Raw genomic sequence first — 18610 nt, 5'->3', positions numbered from 1 at the left:
GCTCCTATGGTGGTACGGGGGTATGGCAACTGGCCCAGACTTTGTCAAAGGGAGAAACCCAGGCACTCTTCTCTGCTGGGGAGAGGTAGCATCTTGCAATAAGAAAATGACATCATTCACCAAATCCAACCTATCGCCCTTTCACTCCCGCTGCCAGTAGAACAATGGAGACCTCTCCTTAAAACTAGACTCTTTATGGCAAAAATGCTCAATGAATGTATATGTTTGTGTGTATATGTGTGTGCACACACATAAATACAGACATATATACACACATGCATATTATGTTGTATTTGTGTGTACTATCTGGTACCACTCACTGCCTTCTGGAACTTACCCATACACTCAAAATGAAAGAAGTGGAAACAGCAATGAAGTATATTCCATATTTATGACTCCTCAGTACATTAGAGCATTTAGTGACTTTGGAAGGCACCCATCCAAACACAGAGCCATGTAAATGCACCGTAGAAAAGCCAAAAAAAAGGATGTCTCAGGGCTGATAGAAGCCTCCAAAGTGCGCTAAATCATGCTACTCAACTGTTCCTCATTAGGACACCGCTCCTTCCTTTTTTTCCTGCCTTTCTTTTCTATCCATGTATTTTTCCCCCATCAAAGCCACACATTTTGCTGATTCTCTCTAGGAGAGTATTATGAATATTCTTACTGAAAATAGAACACTGGGAGAGTGTGTTAGGCACAAAGGGAGACTCAAATGTATTCATCCCCTTATTTACATTGTTATGAGAGATACTGCATTATCAAACAATGCTCTCCTCCACGATGTATCCTTATCCCTCACATTAAACTCCTTGGCAACTGATTATTGACGACAAAAAAAAATAGCATACAGTGGTAGAATTCCATTGCTGTTAGAACTGCTGGAACCATAGGCTGACTACCTTGCTTTAAGAAAGAGACGACTGTCATTCTAAAGGGAAAACATCAGAGATGAAGGGCTGGGGTGTGTGTGTGTGTGTGTGTGTGTGTGTGTGTGTGTGTGCATGACTGAAGAGAGGAATGTATTATTGAGACACAAAAAGAAAGGCAAACTTAAGGATCCTCTCATCACAGCTTACAATGATGTTATTAAGGTACATTAATCTCTGAAGAGAAAGACACAGGAAAACCCAAATATGACCCTGAGCTCTGAAACCAAGCCAAAGGACTTGAAAATAATCTGAAGACAGTAATACATACTAGCAACAAACGTTTCCAGAGAAGGATCCGTGCCAGCAGGATTGATTTGAATACTCGGTCTGAAGATTTATTTATCCTCATCCTCATAAAAGGAGAGATCTCCCCCACCCCCATCCCCATCTAGACAATGGGAGAGATGGGATAAAAACATTTTGCCCATAAGGCGACGGCCCTGCCTTTGCAGAGGCAGAAAATGGATCAGGGGTAGCAGAGAGATGAACTTCCATAGTTGGTAAGGACCGGTTCGGAACAGAGAAGCCCCGTCTTTCACATGTGCAAAAGAAAGAGGGAACAATTTCATGAAATGCTAAGGCATTGCAAAGAGAATGTTAAATAGTTTCATACACACACACAAAATAGACTTATTCAAATGCATGTCTTGCTTGTCTTTAACTAAAGTGAAATTTCTTAAATCCAGCTGTACTTGTATGGGGCTCGGTTTTGGGGAGGAGGTGGAAGGGGGGGCAGAAAAGCACAAAACATTTTCCCTGAAATGAACATTGTGTCATTTTAAAACAGAGGCGCAAACTATTGATTTTTAAAAATACAAATTTAGCAGATTTCGCATGATCCATTACATTTCTCAGGACGGTTAAGATGCAGCTTGCATGATTTATTCAGAATAAGGTCCATTTTTAGCTATATTTAAGTCTCCTATTTGTTATTTAACATGTGTTTAATGTTTTCTGTCCCTGCTGTGCACAGCTGCAAGCTGCTATTTTTTGGCAATTTTTGTGACTGTGAAGTGATTTGTGTCTTTGAATCTCACCTTTCTATTCTATGGCCTGCTGTTTTGATTTTTTTCTAAACTTCAAGAAATAAGTTACACTGTGTGATGACCTCGGCTTCACTTTACTGTGGCAAACACAAAGTCTTAAAGGGCCACAACAAATCACAATAATCTTCTCACCAGCGAGTTTAAGAAGACATACACAGAAGTCAGTGCAAATGGACCTCCCAGAAGTTTCTTTCCACTGCTGATGAGAGACAAAACCATAAGATTAGAACACCACCACCTCCCCATCCCCCCTAAGAACGACAAGGATGTCAGTGCTTCAGAAGCATTCCTGGCCTACTTCAGGAAGCTTATTCTGCTTTGGAATGGACAGCTTTCCAAAAAGAGACTCAAGTCCCAGGTGGCCCTACTTGGAGACAAACCAGGTATGTACCAAGTAAGAGTCATAGAGGACAGAAAATTGCTGTGTGTGCTGAGCCTGAGGGCAAGATGGCTTTAGGACTATTTCATCACTATGGGATATAGAATTTTCGATAGAATACTGCCATATCCTTTTGTGGAGGCCAATATGATCAGTTGACCTTACTGAGAAGGTAAAGGGTAATCCCTAACTTTCTCCCCTCCCCCGCCCCACCCTCCATTCCCTCCAACACACTCCATTGGATGAGCAGAACTGGTTTGGAGAATGTGAGTGGGATCATTAGGGATATTGCCTTTCCCCCTTAGTTTCTGTGACAAACTCAGGGATATTCCAGTTATCTAGAAGAAATACAGAGAGAATGACACTTTTCCAGGGAAGGGTAGTTTTGTCAAATCAGTTTTAATATACCATCTCTATGCAGAAAATTATGTAATTTTGTTTAATTAGATTTGGGCAAACATAGAAATTGCAGCAAAAAGCTAGTGATTTATTTATTTTTTAAAGTATAAAGGATACTGGCTATTATCGCTTGGTATATGCTAACTTTCCCTTTCTAGGCCCTGCAATTGAGAGTCATGTTGAAATGGTTTAATCCCAGGCCTCATACTTATCTAGAACACACTCCCTGACTCTGCGGTGAAAATTGAATCTTTTCCTCACAATCTTAGTGACATGAAAAATATATAATAGAGTAAATGATTAATGCAGTTATAAACTATACCTGAGATAAGATTTAAGTATTCATATTTCTATCATGTTAATACAACACGATAAACCCATGAAGCAAACTTGACCGGGCATTTGTTATTCTGTCCAATGTTCAATTATTCTTTGTCCAAATACAATTTAGGGGCTTGCTGCAATCCAGCCGCTTGGTGCAAAACATTATGTGCTACAGAGAGATAATAAGCAGCAATGGTCAGCAACATAGAGCTGTAGCCATAAAGGGCCCCACCAAATGCGAGTGAATTCACGGGCTAATCATATGCAGGTTTCTATTACCGAGGTCCTGAAAAGGCCGCTTGTACCCCAACGCATCACTCACTCTTCCCTCCTCCCGTCTTCCCTTTCATAAGAAAGCCCTCCATTAAAGGAAAACTTATTTGCTGTAATCAAAAGGAAGCTTAACAATAAAGGGAACTGCTTAAAAACCCTCTTTCCTCTAATACTGAATATCTTTTTTTTATCTCTGCCGGTAGAGAAGCCATTTCTACCGTTGGCTCTAAACGGCCCCCATTCCCTCCGTTGTTCAAATTGCTCACAGGCACCAACCATCCCATTTACACCACCCACCTCATTATTTTTATACTTCTGATGATGTCGATTTTGATTTCCAAATGCCAGCCATTTATAGCTCATTTAAAAAAATATTAAGTGAATCACAAATCTCCACCGTTTTCTGGGCATTTGGGGCCATTCTCACAGAGCCTGTGGTGTTGCCTGATCTTGCTTAGCCAGTACTTAAAGAAGTACCTCCCCCCTTCTGGAGCCTGCCACCATCATCATAGGCCTCTGACTCTTTGGAAGCAGTCATCTTAGGTGGACGAGATGGACAGTTATGCAGTTAGGATGTCCATGATGATCCTTAGTAGGTCTTGGTTCTTATGCTTGCTTTTTGTGTTAAACATTCAGAAACAAATGGAGATTCATTAGCAAAATGAAAATTACTGGATTTGAATCCCTATATGTCCTGTGTGACCTCAGGCAGGCCTATTCCCCACTTTGGGCTTCAATTTCCTGATCTGAAAAATAAGAGTGGAATAGAAGGGGGGTGGCTTAACTTAGGGTCCAGAGACAGCCCCCCAAATGATCCATGGTTAGCTTTCAGGATGTCTGTGAATTTGAATAGGGAAAAATACATCCTTAATTTCACTAACTTTTAACTGAAATTTAGTATTTCCTTCTATTGTGAATGTAATTATTAAATATTATCCTGAGAAGGGGCCACAGACTCCCTCAGACCTCTAAAGGGTGCTTTGATGCAAAAAGAAAGGTTAATAATCTCTGTAGTAGACAGTCTCTAAGATATTTCTCAGCTCTAAAATCCTGAGCTCCTGCTTCCCCAAGCTCTTCAAGTGCCATGACTAATGCCTAAATTGTAAATTTCCTCTCAGGTACCTTACACAGTATGGTAATAAGAGTAGAGAGCCGTTAGGTGGCACAGTGGATAGAACACTGGGCTTGGAATCAGGGAGACTCATCTTCATGAGTTCAAAACCAGCCTCAGATACTTACTAGCCATGTGACCCTGGGCAAGTCACTTAACCCCTGTTTGCCTTAGATCCTCATCTATAAAATAAGCTTGAGAAGGAAATGGCAAACTAGCATCTTTGTAAGGAAAACTCCAGAATGGGAGACACAAGTGAATAACACCAAACAGCTTAGAGAGTAAGGGAGGGCAGGAGAATCTCAGCACAAATTGGCTATAGAAGATGAACAAAGAATTTGGAAATATACATTTATTTTATCCAAGGTTGGCCCTTTACTAAAGGCTAGCATTTTATAGCTTCTCAGAATCAGTGTGATTTCAGAAGACTTGGGAAGTCTTTCTTTCCCTCCAAATCTCTCTCACCTTCTTGCTGATGTCCAAAAGGTCTTTAATAAGGGATATCCAGAGTGGGCTTGTAAATGTTTAACAACTACTTCTCTGGACAAAAGGATGAACTTACAGTGTAAGTTTAACCTGCATTATTAAGATTCTGCCCATCACTTTCTTAAATCTGGACAATCAATAGAACAGTTTTTCAAGCCCTGATTTGTTAGTGGTTGCTGATTTCCAAGGTGTAAATGCTCACACTGAAAATTTAACAATTGGCTTGCTCTGTTGGGTTTGAGCTGACTCCAGCACACCCCTGGTAATCTTGTATTAGAACAGAGCCCTCAGTGCAAATCATGGATAAAGCTGTAATCACATGTCTGTCGTGGACCATGTTTCTTTTTCTGGAGAGCAGCTTTTGGTAGCAGAGGATGCAGAGAACTCCAGGACACAGGACACCCAAAATGGAGAAGAAGGGAATCTAAGGTCACTAAAAACACATTTCTCTACAACTGCAGACACATTGCTTCTGTGATGACTAACTTTGATAGACCTGGCTCTTCTCAACAATGCAAGGCTCTAAGACAGCTCCAAAAGACTCATGATGGAAAAGGCTATCCACATCCAGAGAATGAAATATGGAGTCTGAATGCAGATTGAGGCAAACTGTTTGCTTTCTTTTTTTTCTTTGTTATTTTATTTTATTTTATCTTCGGTTTTATTATATCTTTCTCATGGTTAGTTTCTTTGGTTGAAACTTTTCTTTACAAGTTGATTATTGGGAAAATAAGTTTAATGTGAAGGTATATGTAGAACATATATCAGATTACATGCCAAGTTGGGGGGAAAGGGAGGAGGGGAAGGAGAGGGAGAAAATTTGGAACTCAAAAACTTGTGGACCTGAATGTTGTAAACTAAAAAATAAATAAATTAATAAAGAAAGAAATTAGGGAAAAAAACACATTTCATCACCCTCACAGTCTGACCTATGGCTGTCCTTGATCTTCACCTATGTTTTGGCACTTAGTTAATGTCAATAAAATTTCATTCCCCTTAGATTTTTCAACAATTAAAATATTGTTGTCTATTCCTATCCTTATCTTATATATCAGAATATTCTTGCCACTATTTGACACGTCTGAGAAAATGTACCTAGAAAAATACTCAGTTGTCAAGCAAATTATCTGATCCCTAAATTGCAATTTCTTTACTTAGTCCATAAGGCAACATCATCTAGATTGGGACTTTCCAATGGGGGCTCATGAACTTATTTTGAAAAAAATATTTTGATAATTATATTTCAATATAATTGCTTTGCTTTGTAATTCTGTGTATTTTATGTAATGTAATTAAAACATTGTTCTGATAAAGAGTCTACTGGCTTCAGTAGACTTCCAAAGGACTCCATGATACAAAATAAAATAAAATAATTAAATAAGGTAGTTTGAGAATTCTTGCTCTGTGTTCTAGATCAAAGACTCCTCACCTGGATTACCGTATAGATAGAAAGCCCAGTGTAACTTCCTGAGGTCATCTTGTCTGTCTTCCAGATTAGGATTACATATCCCATATCTTGATAGCTCTTTTGATTTTTTAAATCTCACTTAATGCAATAAGCATTTATTAAGTTCCAACTATGTGCAAAGCACTGTTCTAGGTGGTGGGGAGACAAAGACAAACCAAAACAAAGCTCCTGCCTTCAAGGAGTTTGCATTCGACTAGTGAAACTGGGAAAATTAAGACCCAGTGATTTTTTTCTCTGTTCTAACAATTGGGAGAACCCAAAGAAGCTTATTGAAATATATATCACTTGAACTGAAGCATGAAGGGACCTGGGATGCAAAGAGCAAAGGTAAGGAGAGAAAGCATTCAAGGCACGGAAGACAGCAAAGACATGGAGGTGGGAAATGGAAGTGTTATGTACAGGAAACAGCAAACAGGCCACTTGGCTAGACAGTAGAATGTATAGTGGGGAGTAATGTGTAATCATACTGGAGAATAGGCTGGGACCAAATTGTGAAGGGCTTTAAATGTCAAACAGGGGAGTCTGTATTTTACCATTAAAGCAATGAGGAGCTAGTGAAGCTTCTTGATCAGGTCTGTGCTGTAGTAATATCAATTTGATTGCCATGTGGTAGACAGAATGGAGAGGAGAGAGATTAAATAGAGGGATACCCATGAGGAGGCTGCTACAGCCGTCCAGTGAGAGGGAATGATGGCCCAAATTAACTAACGTTTCATGAAGAGAGAAAAAAAGACCAATACAAAAGACATTGAAAAGATGGAACTTGGCAACTAGTAAGACATTGGGGGGCGGAGCGAGAGTGAAGAATCATGGATGACTCCTAGGTTATAAATCTGGGTAACTAGAAGAATGGTGGCATCTTCCAAAGAAATAGGGAAGTTAGGAGGAAGTACAGGTTTGTGGGGAAAGATAATGAGCTCTGTATTCAACATCTTGAATCTGAGATGCTTACGGAATATCCAGGTAGAGATACCAAGCTGGAAATTGTAGGTGTGGTACTGAACTGAGAGAAGTGGGGGGGTGCAAAGGCAGATTTGGGAGTCATTTGCATAGAGACAATAGTTGAATCTGTGACAGTACAAGAAGAGAGAGAGTGTTTGTGTAGGGAGAGAAGAACACAGAGCTTATGACAGTTTCTTGGGATATACTCAGGCACAGGGGACAGAGTATGGATGATCAACCTATAAAAGAGACCAAGAAGGATTGATACAAGAAGTGAGAAGAGAATAATGCAAGAACAGTATCACAAAATCGAGGGGAGAAAGAGTAACTGAAGGATGGTGTGGTCTGCAGTTTGAAATATTGTAAAGAGGTCAAGAAGGATGCAGATTAAAATAAAGGTCACTGGATTTAATAAAACAGAAATCATTGGTGACTGGAGAGAACCGATTCAGTCAAGTGATAGAGATGGAAGTTAGAAAGGAAGGGGCTGAGAAGTGAATGGGAGGTAAGAAAGTAGAGACAATGAGTACAGAGAGGCCTCCACCTCTAACACACACACACACACACACACACAAACACACCAGGAGTTTGGCTATAAAAGAGAGAAGAGGTATAGGGTAGTAAAGTCAAGTGAGGATTATTTTTTTTTGGTAAAGGATGAGGAAGAACAGGGAGTGCTTATAAGCAACAAGGATAAAGAGAGGTTGAAAATTAGGGAGAAAGAGGCCATAAGAAAAGGGTCAAGGCCCCTAAAAAGATGAGAAGAAATTAGATCTGGGGTAAAAGTAAAGTGTTTGGCATGATCAAGGAGAAAGGCTACCATATCTTCTGAGACAGCAGAATGAAACAGAAGATGGGAATGATAGGGAGACAATTTAGTGTATGTAAATGGAGAGAAGAGCAAACTCATGATGGATGGCCTCAGTTTTTTCAGTAAAGTATAAGGAAAGGTGCTCTGCTAAGAAGAAGGCTTGAGAAAGAAGAGGACTGAAACACTTACCATGGAGAATGCAGTAGAAAGGTGATAAGGAAAAAGTAAAAGGCTTGATATACAGGTGAGATCCCAGAATCTTCTGGACACTAAAGAGATACACATTCACCAGAAAATTACAATGAATTAATGATTGAAGAGTTTGGGAATAAATGCATATTTCAGAAACCCAGTAGCCCAAAGCAATTTATTTCCAGCTCCCAATAAAAAAACAACATAAAGATTGTTTTGTGTCCAGTAGAAATGGTGCCTGTTATGTATGTGAATATGTTTTATATATATTAAATATATACATATATGTATGTATATATGTATGTGTGTATACATGTGTATGTGTGTATACATATATATGTGTGTATATATATGTGTGTGTATATATATATATATGTATATATATATATATATATATTTGTTGTTCAGTCATTTCAGTCATGTCTGACTCTTCACAACTCCATTTGGGATTTTCTTGGCAGAGATACTAGAATGGTTTGCCATTTCCTTCTCCAGTTCATTTTACAGATGAGAAAACTGAGGGAAACAGGGTTAAGTGACCTGCCCAGGGTCTCATAGCTATAAATGTCTGAGGCCAGATTTGAACTCAGGAAGATGAGTCTTGCTGACCCTAGGCCCAGTACTCTTTCCACTACACCACTTAGCTTCCCTTCCTGTATAAAACTGCATAAAAACAAAAGGATGATTGATATTTTATCCTATTTGTATCTGGGGAAATCCTATGGATGTAAGACAAACAGCCAGTTATGAAGGAGAAACCCTTCCTGGTAATGGGGCAGACTATCTCTTAAGCTACAGGTATTGCCTGTATTTTGTTACCCATGATGACAGCTGCCAGTGTATGACTAAGTGTGAAATGTCATGTTCTCTGGCACCAATCCTGGAAGAATCTGTAATTTACTGGCACTGTCATGTCACTCTCAGAAGTCCTGCCTGGGAGGCAGACTGTGACCTCTTCCTGATCCTTGAAAAGCCATCACCAGGCTATCTTGGAGGCCTTTCCAGCGAATATTCCTTTGTGGGAGAAAAGGAAAATCCTTCCTTCTCTCACCCTTTCCTCCGAAGTCACTGATTGCCCATTGGAAGGTGGAAAACAGGGGCTCAGATCTCTCTGTTTTCTGTATCTGTCACCTTGGGAGAAACTCCACCAGGGAGGCATGAAATATAAAGGAGGAGAGGCCTCCTTAGCACTATCCTATTTTAAAATGGCATGAGGTGAGAGAATCTCAACCCAATTGATAAGCATTTATCAGATGGCATTATGCCGTATTATATACACAGGCATTATGCTAGGTTTGGGGGATACAAATAGAGAGAATGAGACAGTCTGTTCTCAATGGGCTCATAATCTAATGGGAGAGACAAGTACGCTTAAGTACTTGCCAAATAAATATAAATAAAATAAATAAATATAAATAAATAATTGTACAAATACAGTATATACAAGGTAGTTAGGGAGGCAGAGAACAAACAGTTGGGGTGAGGAAATTCATGTAGAAGGGAAGGGTAGGGAGGGAAAAAAAAACATTTATTAAGTGCTTTTTGTGTACCAGGTACTTTGCTAAGCACTTTATAAGCATGATCACATTTGATCCTCACAACAGCCCTGGGAGGTAGGAATTATTTTTGCCCCCGTTTCACAAGTGAGGAAGCCAAAGCAGACCGAGGCTAAGAGACTTGTGTAGGGTCACACGGCTAGGAAGCCTCTGGGGCTATATTTGAACTCGGGTCTTCCCGACTCCTGGCCCAGAGCTCTCTGTCCACTGTGCCACCTCTCTTCCTAGAAGGTAAAGCTTGAGCTTTGTCCTGAAAGAAGAGAGGGATTCTGGGAGATGCAGGTGATGAGGAGAGCACTGCAGGCGTGAGAGCCAGTCAGTGCAAAGACAGAGAGATGGGACACGGAGTGCTGTGTGTGAGGATCTCAGCTGGAGGTGGGAAGGAGGGTGAGACTCACAGGCGGCTGGCTGAAGTGAGCCCAGAAATGCTGCCTCCAAACACTTGGGGCTATAGCATATATGAAAAGAGTTTCTGCCAATTCTTTTTTCTCCAAACCAATTCAGTCATCCAGAGCGAACCTAAGGCAGTGTGTAGATCATTTTTTTAAATTGCTGCAAATGAAATGCATAATTAAATGCTGTAAATTAAAAACTGACAATGTGATAAGCTCACCAAGTCTGATCAGAACAAAACAACTCATTCCCCAAAACGTAGAGAAAATAATCTTACTTTTTCAATAGAAATTAGAGATCTTTCTGTCTCTGGGTCACGAGTTCAAATCTAACTCAGGGGATGATGCCTGCAAGAAACAAATTAGGTTTTTTTGGTTTGGGATGGATTTCGCACCTTTCATGGCTTTTCAAACCTTTCCATTGTGAAGTTTTCAGGAGTTTCCTTACCTGTTTCTTTCACACAGATTGTTCAAGCTTTTAGCATAAAGTAACTGAAAAGTAATCTCCCCCTTCCTCATCTTTTCTTAGTGTACTTCAATTGTTTCTTCCCTTTCTCTTTTTCACATTCTACTAGACTGTATATTCCTTGAGGGTAGGGACCTTGTCATATTCAAACTTCATTCCTTCTCAATCACATACCTACCCTGGTCCTCTACACATAGTAGGTATTGAATGAATGCTTGTTGAATGAATGAATGTGTTGAATAAATTCTGGCTTGCATCAGATTTATTGGTGTAAACTACAATTTCATTGTATATTAAACGACATTTTTAAAACCTTTCCTCAGCTCCAAGTCCACATAGAAGGCACTTAATTTTTAAATTAAATTTAATTAATCACTAGTTTCATCAAATAGCTGGCAAATTCAGTGAATAAGAATCCATGGAATACATTGTTTAGCTGATGATCACTTTAAAATCGAAGTGACCAGTGAATTTGGTCTGCGGTCAAACCCCTCTCACATGTAGAAATGGCTGTAAGGGGGGAATTACAGCCAGGCAATTAAAGACAATTAGCAAGACTGAGAAAAAAAGGATCCAGAAAAAGGAAATCCATGCTGAAGCTACAGCTCTGCCGCTAATTTGCAATGTTGGCCAATTCCCTTCTCTTCTTTAGGTTTCCTACTCAGTAAAATAAGAAAGTTGAATCTGAGGATCTTCCAGGTCCCTTCAGGCTCCGTGGTATATTTCTAACTGCTGGACTTGGAGTCAAGAAAACTCGAGTTCAGTCTTGCCTCAGAAACTTGCTGCCTGTGTGACCCTGGATAAGTCATTCACCTCGCACAGCCTCAATTTCCTCATTTATAAAAATGGGAACATCCCTCCTATATACGGAAAGATCTTTGATAACCTTGGAGAACGATTTAAATGCCAGCTATTGTTATGATTCTGTGACATGAGCAGCTTGGATCAAGAAAAGAGAAAATGCCCACCTGAAATATGGAAGTCATTAAAGCTGACGGTACTTGGGGCTTCAATTATCTGGATATCTGCCTTTATCCTCCACTTCCCCCCGCCCATATAATGCTAACCAGTCAGCAGGAATCTGCTGTGCTCTAGATAAACATTAAGACTTCAGCCTGTAGGGCTGTCAATCACATACCTTTCCCAAATGCTCAAATTCATTAGGAAGGTACAAAAGCCATTAAGAAAATGTTGTCAGAAAGAATCAATCAATTTAAAGATTTAAAAGTAAAATGCCGTGTCAGTACCCATGGCAAGGTTTCCTTAACATTAGGTGTTGCCTCACAGTCAGAAACATTCTCTCTGTAATAGTGGGTTTCCCTCTGCAGGATCTCATGGTGGGGATGCTGGGGAGAGGAGGGAAGAAGCAGGAGCACCGAACCCAGGAAAAGCTGTCTCGGTAGTGACTGACTTTATCGGCCCAGTTCGGGTCTGACACATCTGGCCAGGCCTTGCTTCCCTCTTTCATCCAATATATGAGTTGTCCTGCAGCAAAGCAAGCAGCTGGATTTGCTTGGGCTGGGGGCGGAGATGGGGGGGGGAGGGTGTGATTGAGTGACTTCTCAGAGATCTTAAAAAAATTACTTTTCTCCGGGGCAATCTTTTATCTGCTAAAATGGTGAAAGATAGGGAGCATAGGGTACCATCTTACTGTCCCCAACAAAGCAAAGTTGGAAACCTTTCTTCCAGTACCCATGGGCTAAGTCACAGATCAAATTTAGAAATGCCAAATGGAAACCTTTGGGTCAGGGTGAGGTCTTCAGCAGAAAGCCTTATTTTAGTACAAGTTCATAACTGCCAAAGGCACAGATGTTAAGATGGAAATTCCAGCTAGTTTGTGGTCAAAGGACAGTCTACTGAACTTGCAGGTTAAAAGCCTCCCAACTGGTTCAACGAACACCATGGGGAGCCGGTCTTCATAAGTTGCCTTTTGCAGAGACTCTAAATTATTTTTACTTCTATATTGTTTCATTCAGTGTGCAAATGAACGAGACAAGAGTCATAAGCGGGGCTGGTTTGACTTGTGTAAGTGAAGAGAGGCAGCAGCCAGAAAGACCCTACTCCACTGACCTTTCCTTCACACCATTAAGTATTGATTCCTTTGCTTAAGGCTTTACCCATGTAAAAAATACAAATTATTTAGGAGGAGTCAAGTTAATAAGCATTTATTAAGCCATTTACCATGTGTCAGGAACTATGCTAAGTACTAAAGCTGTAAATATGAGAAAAATAGGCAGTCCCTGCCCTCGAGGAACTTATATTTTGAGGGAGGAAGATAAGGCAGAAAAGGGAACTGAAAAACTTTGTTTTTTGGTGCGGGAGAGGCAGAGAAAGTATCAGAGTGAGTGTTTGGTGCCAATGCTCAGAGAGGCAGGAGAGGGGCCTGGAAGGAAGTGAAAGATAATTAGTCTGAGCTTTTCCTCAAAGTAGAGGATACAGGAGGAATTCACCAATAGATAGAGGGGTCCAATTCACCAATAGGCAGAGGTAGCTTTTTTCTGTACATCTAAATAACATTTCCCCTTCTGCCTCCAGGCCTCCATGCACAGGTTGTCCTTATTCATGGGATGCTTTCCCTCCTAACCTCCTGGTCTTAGAATACCTAGCTCCCTTCAAGGATCCACCCAAGTGCCATCTCCTCCGAAATGCCTTTCCTCATTCTGTGTTCCCTACCCCCGCCACTCTCAAAAACCTTTGTATTTATTTTTTTGCTTGACTTCTGTATTTACTCATCTGTATATAAGGTGTCCCTCCATCTCTACCACAGGAGAATTAGTCAGCTCTCTGAGGGCTAAGACTGGCTGGCTCATGTTTTGTCTTTTATTATAAAAACCCCACACAAGTCATTGACACATAGTAGGCACTCAAGAAATGCCTGTTGAATTTAATTGAATTTATACTTTAATGTGAATGAATTTATTAGACTCTGAGGATCATTTTGATAGGAAGGAAAGTACCAGAACGATAAGTGTTCTGTATCTAGCGCTTTACAGTTTGTATAATACCTTCCATTATCTCATCGGAGCCTCACTATACCCCTGCAAGATAGGTATTACTGGTTATTACTGGCTCCACATCTGAGATGAGGCAGTGAGGGTGAAAGAGGTGCAGGCTGTGGGAAGCAGGATCTGAATCCAGGTCTTTCTGACCACTGTTGCTCCATTCTTTCTATTGCTTGTCTGGGCATCTCTGACAGCTGGCTGGAGAAAGAAGGGAGCACCTCCAATTGGGGAAAGGCTCTTGAAAAGGGAAATCAAGATCACTAAAGTCAGACTGTTATGAATATTCTAACAGTGAGCTCCTCAAACAAAAATCCCATTTTATAAATATGTTTCTGGTGGTGCTGCGTAGATGCAAATTGTGGGATGCCACAAATAATAAAAGTTGAAGGTCACCCACATAGGATTGAAGAGATGTGCAGTGGACATGGATGGTTCGTGGCATATTGCCAATAATTATGCCGATTGCATAAAAAGATATCATCAGATACAAGATGAAACACTAGAGATGCAAGGCTAGAGAAGGAGGTGGGCTGGCATATAGCCAGAGAAAGGGAAAACTGATGTCCAGTCAATGGCCACATAATATAAAGAGATATACGGTAAGGCACCCCCCACCAACCACACATACATATAGATGTTGAGTGGCCCCCTTCTAGAGGATTTATGGGAAGACATGAACTGAGTGACACAAGATAAGACAGTACAGATAGATTGCAGAAGATGAAGAGATATAGATGACTTGTGCCTTGGGCCTTGATGAAATTGATGAAATCCAGGCTACAATAAGTACATCGATTCAACGCAACACTTCAATAAGCACTTGTTAAGCATTTATTATGGGCAAAGCATGGTCTCCCGAACTACAAATCAGTATCTTTATCTCCCAGATTACCTCATTTACTCTATACATCTTTTTTTTGTACCTAGTTACTTATATGTTGGGCAGCTAGGTGGCACAGTAGATGGAGCATTGGGTTAGGGACCAGGAAGACTCATCTTCCTGATTTCAAGTCTGGCTTCAGACACTTACTAGTTATGGGACTCTGGGCAAGTCACTTAACCCTGTTTGCCTCAGTTTCCTCATCTGTAAAATGAGCTGGAGAAGGAAATGGCAAACCACTCTAGTATCTTTGTCAAGAAAACTCCACATGGGGTCATGAAGAGTCGGAGACAACTGAATAAATAATTTATGTGTTGCCTCACCCATTAGAATGTGTGCTCTTTGACAACAGGACAGTTTTTCCATTTCTTTGCTACATCTTCTTATCTCTAGAATCCTTATAGATGTACAATGTATGTTTAATTTCTCTTATGTGTCTGTTTCTTCTGAGGGCATCACTATCTTTTTAGTCATACGGTTTCATAACTTCAGAGTTCTAATTCTTGAGGCTCATTCAGCACTGCTCTCACTGCCCACTATATCCAATGAGTTGCCAAGCCTGGTCAATACTCTTGCATTTTGATCAACTTGGGTAAGCTAGAAGTTCAGGACAAAATGGGAAATATTCCTATACTAGTAAAGAGAAGATGGCCCCCACATGTGACCCTCCTTTGGAGAAGATTCATAGGTCATAGGTGACCCTATGGAAGCTAATGAAGTCACTGGGACAGAGTATAAAGACATAAGAGAGCCCAGAGGAAAGCCCTGCAGTAACCCTCCCCTGTCCTTGGGGAGGGGAAGAGGGAAGTGAGTAGAGAAAGCCCAGAGCTGGCTGGGGGCCAGATGTGTGCAGAATGAGGCAGCTGTTGCCTTATTTCAATTCACATAGTCACCAGTCTTGTTCAGACCCTCATCACCTCTCACCTGGGCTACTGAGGTGGTCTCCTAGTTGATATCCCTGCTCCAAGTCTTTTCCCTCTTCCATCTATTGTCTTTACAACTGCTACAATAATCTTCCCAAAGTATCATTCCAATAATGTTGCTTAAGAGTTTTCGGTGGTTCCCTATTGCCTCAAGGATGAAATACAAGCTTCGAAACTTGGCTTTTAAAGCCTGGCATGGTGGAAGGAGTACTAATTTAAAGTCAGTGGTACATACCCAGACTGATGCTTGCTACCTATATGATCTCAGACAAATCATTTAACTCCGGGCCCCCAATTTCTCTAACTATAAAATGAAGAGGTTGGACACAATGGCCAACTCTAGGTCTATGATTGCATCTTCTAGTCATCCTTTCCAGACTTATTTGACAATAGTCTCCTTCATGTCTTTTATGTCTCATCCAAATTGGCCTGCCTGAAGTTCCTTAAACTTGGCATTCCAGTCCCTCTCCCCATATTTGTGAATTGCCCAGGTTCTCCCCCATGCCTGGAGTGAACTCCATCCTCACCTCCACTTCCTAGAAATTTTAGCTTCCTTCACTGCTCAGATCATGTTCTCTTTCATATGGGAAGCATTTCCTAATCTTTCTAATTATTCAAGCTTTCTCAAATCTCAAATTTTATATTTAGAGCACTTGCAGGTGTAAGGCAATATTTCCATACTCCACATCCACCAGAAAATAAGCTCTCAGAGGGCAGAGACTTGTTTATTTTGTACTCAGAGTTTTTATATGAGTCTAGTGTTGTGCTTTGTACTTTGCTTCTGTTCAGTCCTGTTTGATTCTTGAACTCATGGTCCATAGAGCACCAATATTGTCCATGGGGTTTTCTTGACAAAGGTACTGCAGTGGTTTGCCATTTCCATCTCCATCTTCAGTGGATTAAGGCAAACAAAGTTTAAGTGACTTGCCCAGGGTCAAACAGTCAGTAAGTATCTGAGGCTTGATTTGAACTCATCTTCCTCCCAGCCCTCTATCCACTGAGCCACTTAGCTACCCCAGAGCCACCTAGTTGCCCCTACCTGCTTTGTACATAGTAGGTACTTAAGGCCTGGTTGAATTTAATTGAATTGAAATAATTGGGAGTTCACTAGGATATCCCAAAATAGAAAAATGCATTGTATTTGCTATATACTTGTCCAAATTTCACATTCACTATCGAATTTTGTCTTTCCAGAAAATATTTGAGAGACTGGTAAGGCAAGTGTTGTAGCATCCTGGTATCTAATATTTATAGCTGGAGTGGAGGTAAAGAGAGGAGGCTTATAGGTCAACTAGTCTAACCCCCTCATTGTACATATGAGAAGACCTAGGTCAAGAGGTTAAGTGACTTGTCTGAAGTCACACATTTGAAAATTGGGATTTCGACCAAGATCCTGTGACTCCAAGTCTAATATTCTTTCTACCATGACTTGAAATATCAAAGGGAAGCTAAGAATTGTAAGTGCTGTTTATGTGGTCAAGTTTCTTCCCTGGTCTCACCAACCTTCCCCTGTGAATCAATCAACAAGTATATATTTAGTACCTATTTTGTTCCAGTCACTGGTAGGTTCTGAGGAAACAAATACAAGGAATGAAATGGTTCCTACTAGCAATACATGTACATTCTAGTGGGGGAAACAACAATTATATATACAAATATTTATAGCATAAATATAAATTTAATAAATATATATTATAGTTTATATATTCATATACATGCCAAGTAGTTAAACGCATGTCACTATGTGAGGGAGAACACAAGGAGTGGGGAATCAGGAAAGATTTCACATAGAAGATGGAGCCTGAACTGCATCATAAAGGAAAGTAGGGACTGTTTGGGGAAGAGGTAAGAAGAGAATGAGTTCCAGAAATGTGGCACAACCAATGCAAAGGCACAGAGATGAGGTGGATTTTCATGAGTGGGGAACAGAGAGGCCAGTTTGGCTAAATCCCAGAATGTAAGAAGGAAGGTAATGTCCAGTAAGACTGAAACGGCAGGTGAGGGCCGGAGTGTGTTGGGCTCTAAAAGCTAAGTAGAGGCAGTAGGAGGCCACTGGGGCTGGTTGAGTATGGGAGTCACAGGGTCATATTTGTGCTTAAGGAAAATTACTTTGGTACAACTGTGTAGAATGGACTGAAGTGGTCAGAGACTTCAGGTGGGGAGATCAATGAAGAGGCTTATGCAATACTATAGGTGAGAAATGACGAGGGCTTGAACTAACGTACTAACTGTGTTCATAGTCAGATGTTGAGAGATGTTATGAAGGTAAAAACAGCCAGATTTGGCAACTAATTCAATATGTTACATGAAAGAAAATGAAGAGTTGGGGATAATACAGAGCTTATAAACCACTGATGCCGCAAGTATGATGGTTAGTGTCTTTGACAGACAAAAAGAAAAGCCGGAAGAGGGAAAGGTTAGGGGGAAACAGAGTTCAGTTTTAGAAATGATTTGAGATGGCTCTAGGATATCCAGTATGAAATATCCAATAAGCAATTGTTTCTATGACACTGAAGCTAACGGGAGAGATTAGGTCTGGATATGCGAATCTGGGAGTTAGCTTCATAGAGATGCTTTAGAGCTGATGAGATTACCAAAAGATGAAGAAAGAATGAAGAAAGTTATTGGGGGTGGGGGAGAGTGAAGAGCCTGAATGATGCAGTTAAACTGTTCCTACCTCTAGTCCTAGTCTTCGGGGAAATAATCTCCATTTGTTTCTATTAATATTATCTCTCCAGGTCTTATCTAAATTTTGCATCTTCCCCAGGGCTTAGCACAGTGCTTTGCACACAGGCATTTCACAAGTATTGTCTCAGAGTGCCTGGCACAGCATTGCACTTATAGTAATCATTCAGTAAAAAAACAAAACAAAACTAAAACCATAGATTAGTGATTTTCTATGACACACTTTCCCGTCTTTTATGAGCTACATGGTGGCATATCACAAACTTATAGAATCTTAGAGTCAGAAGAGGTTATCTAGGGATGTGAACTGTCCAAGATCATGGAACTAGTTAATGGGTTTTAT

The sequence above is a fragment of the Trichosurus vulpecula genome, chromosome 3, assembly GCF_011100635.1.
Source record: "Trichosurus vulpecula isolate mTriVul1 chromosome 3, mTriVul1.pri, whole genome shotgun sequence".
Lineage (NCBI taxonomy): Eukaryota > Metazoa > Chordata > Mammalia > Diprotodontia > Phalangeridae > Trichosurus > Trichosurus vulpecula.
This window is presented reverse-complemented; position numbering follows the sequence as displayed.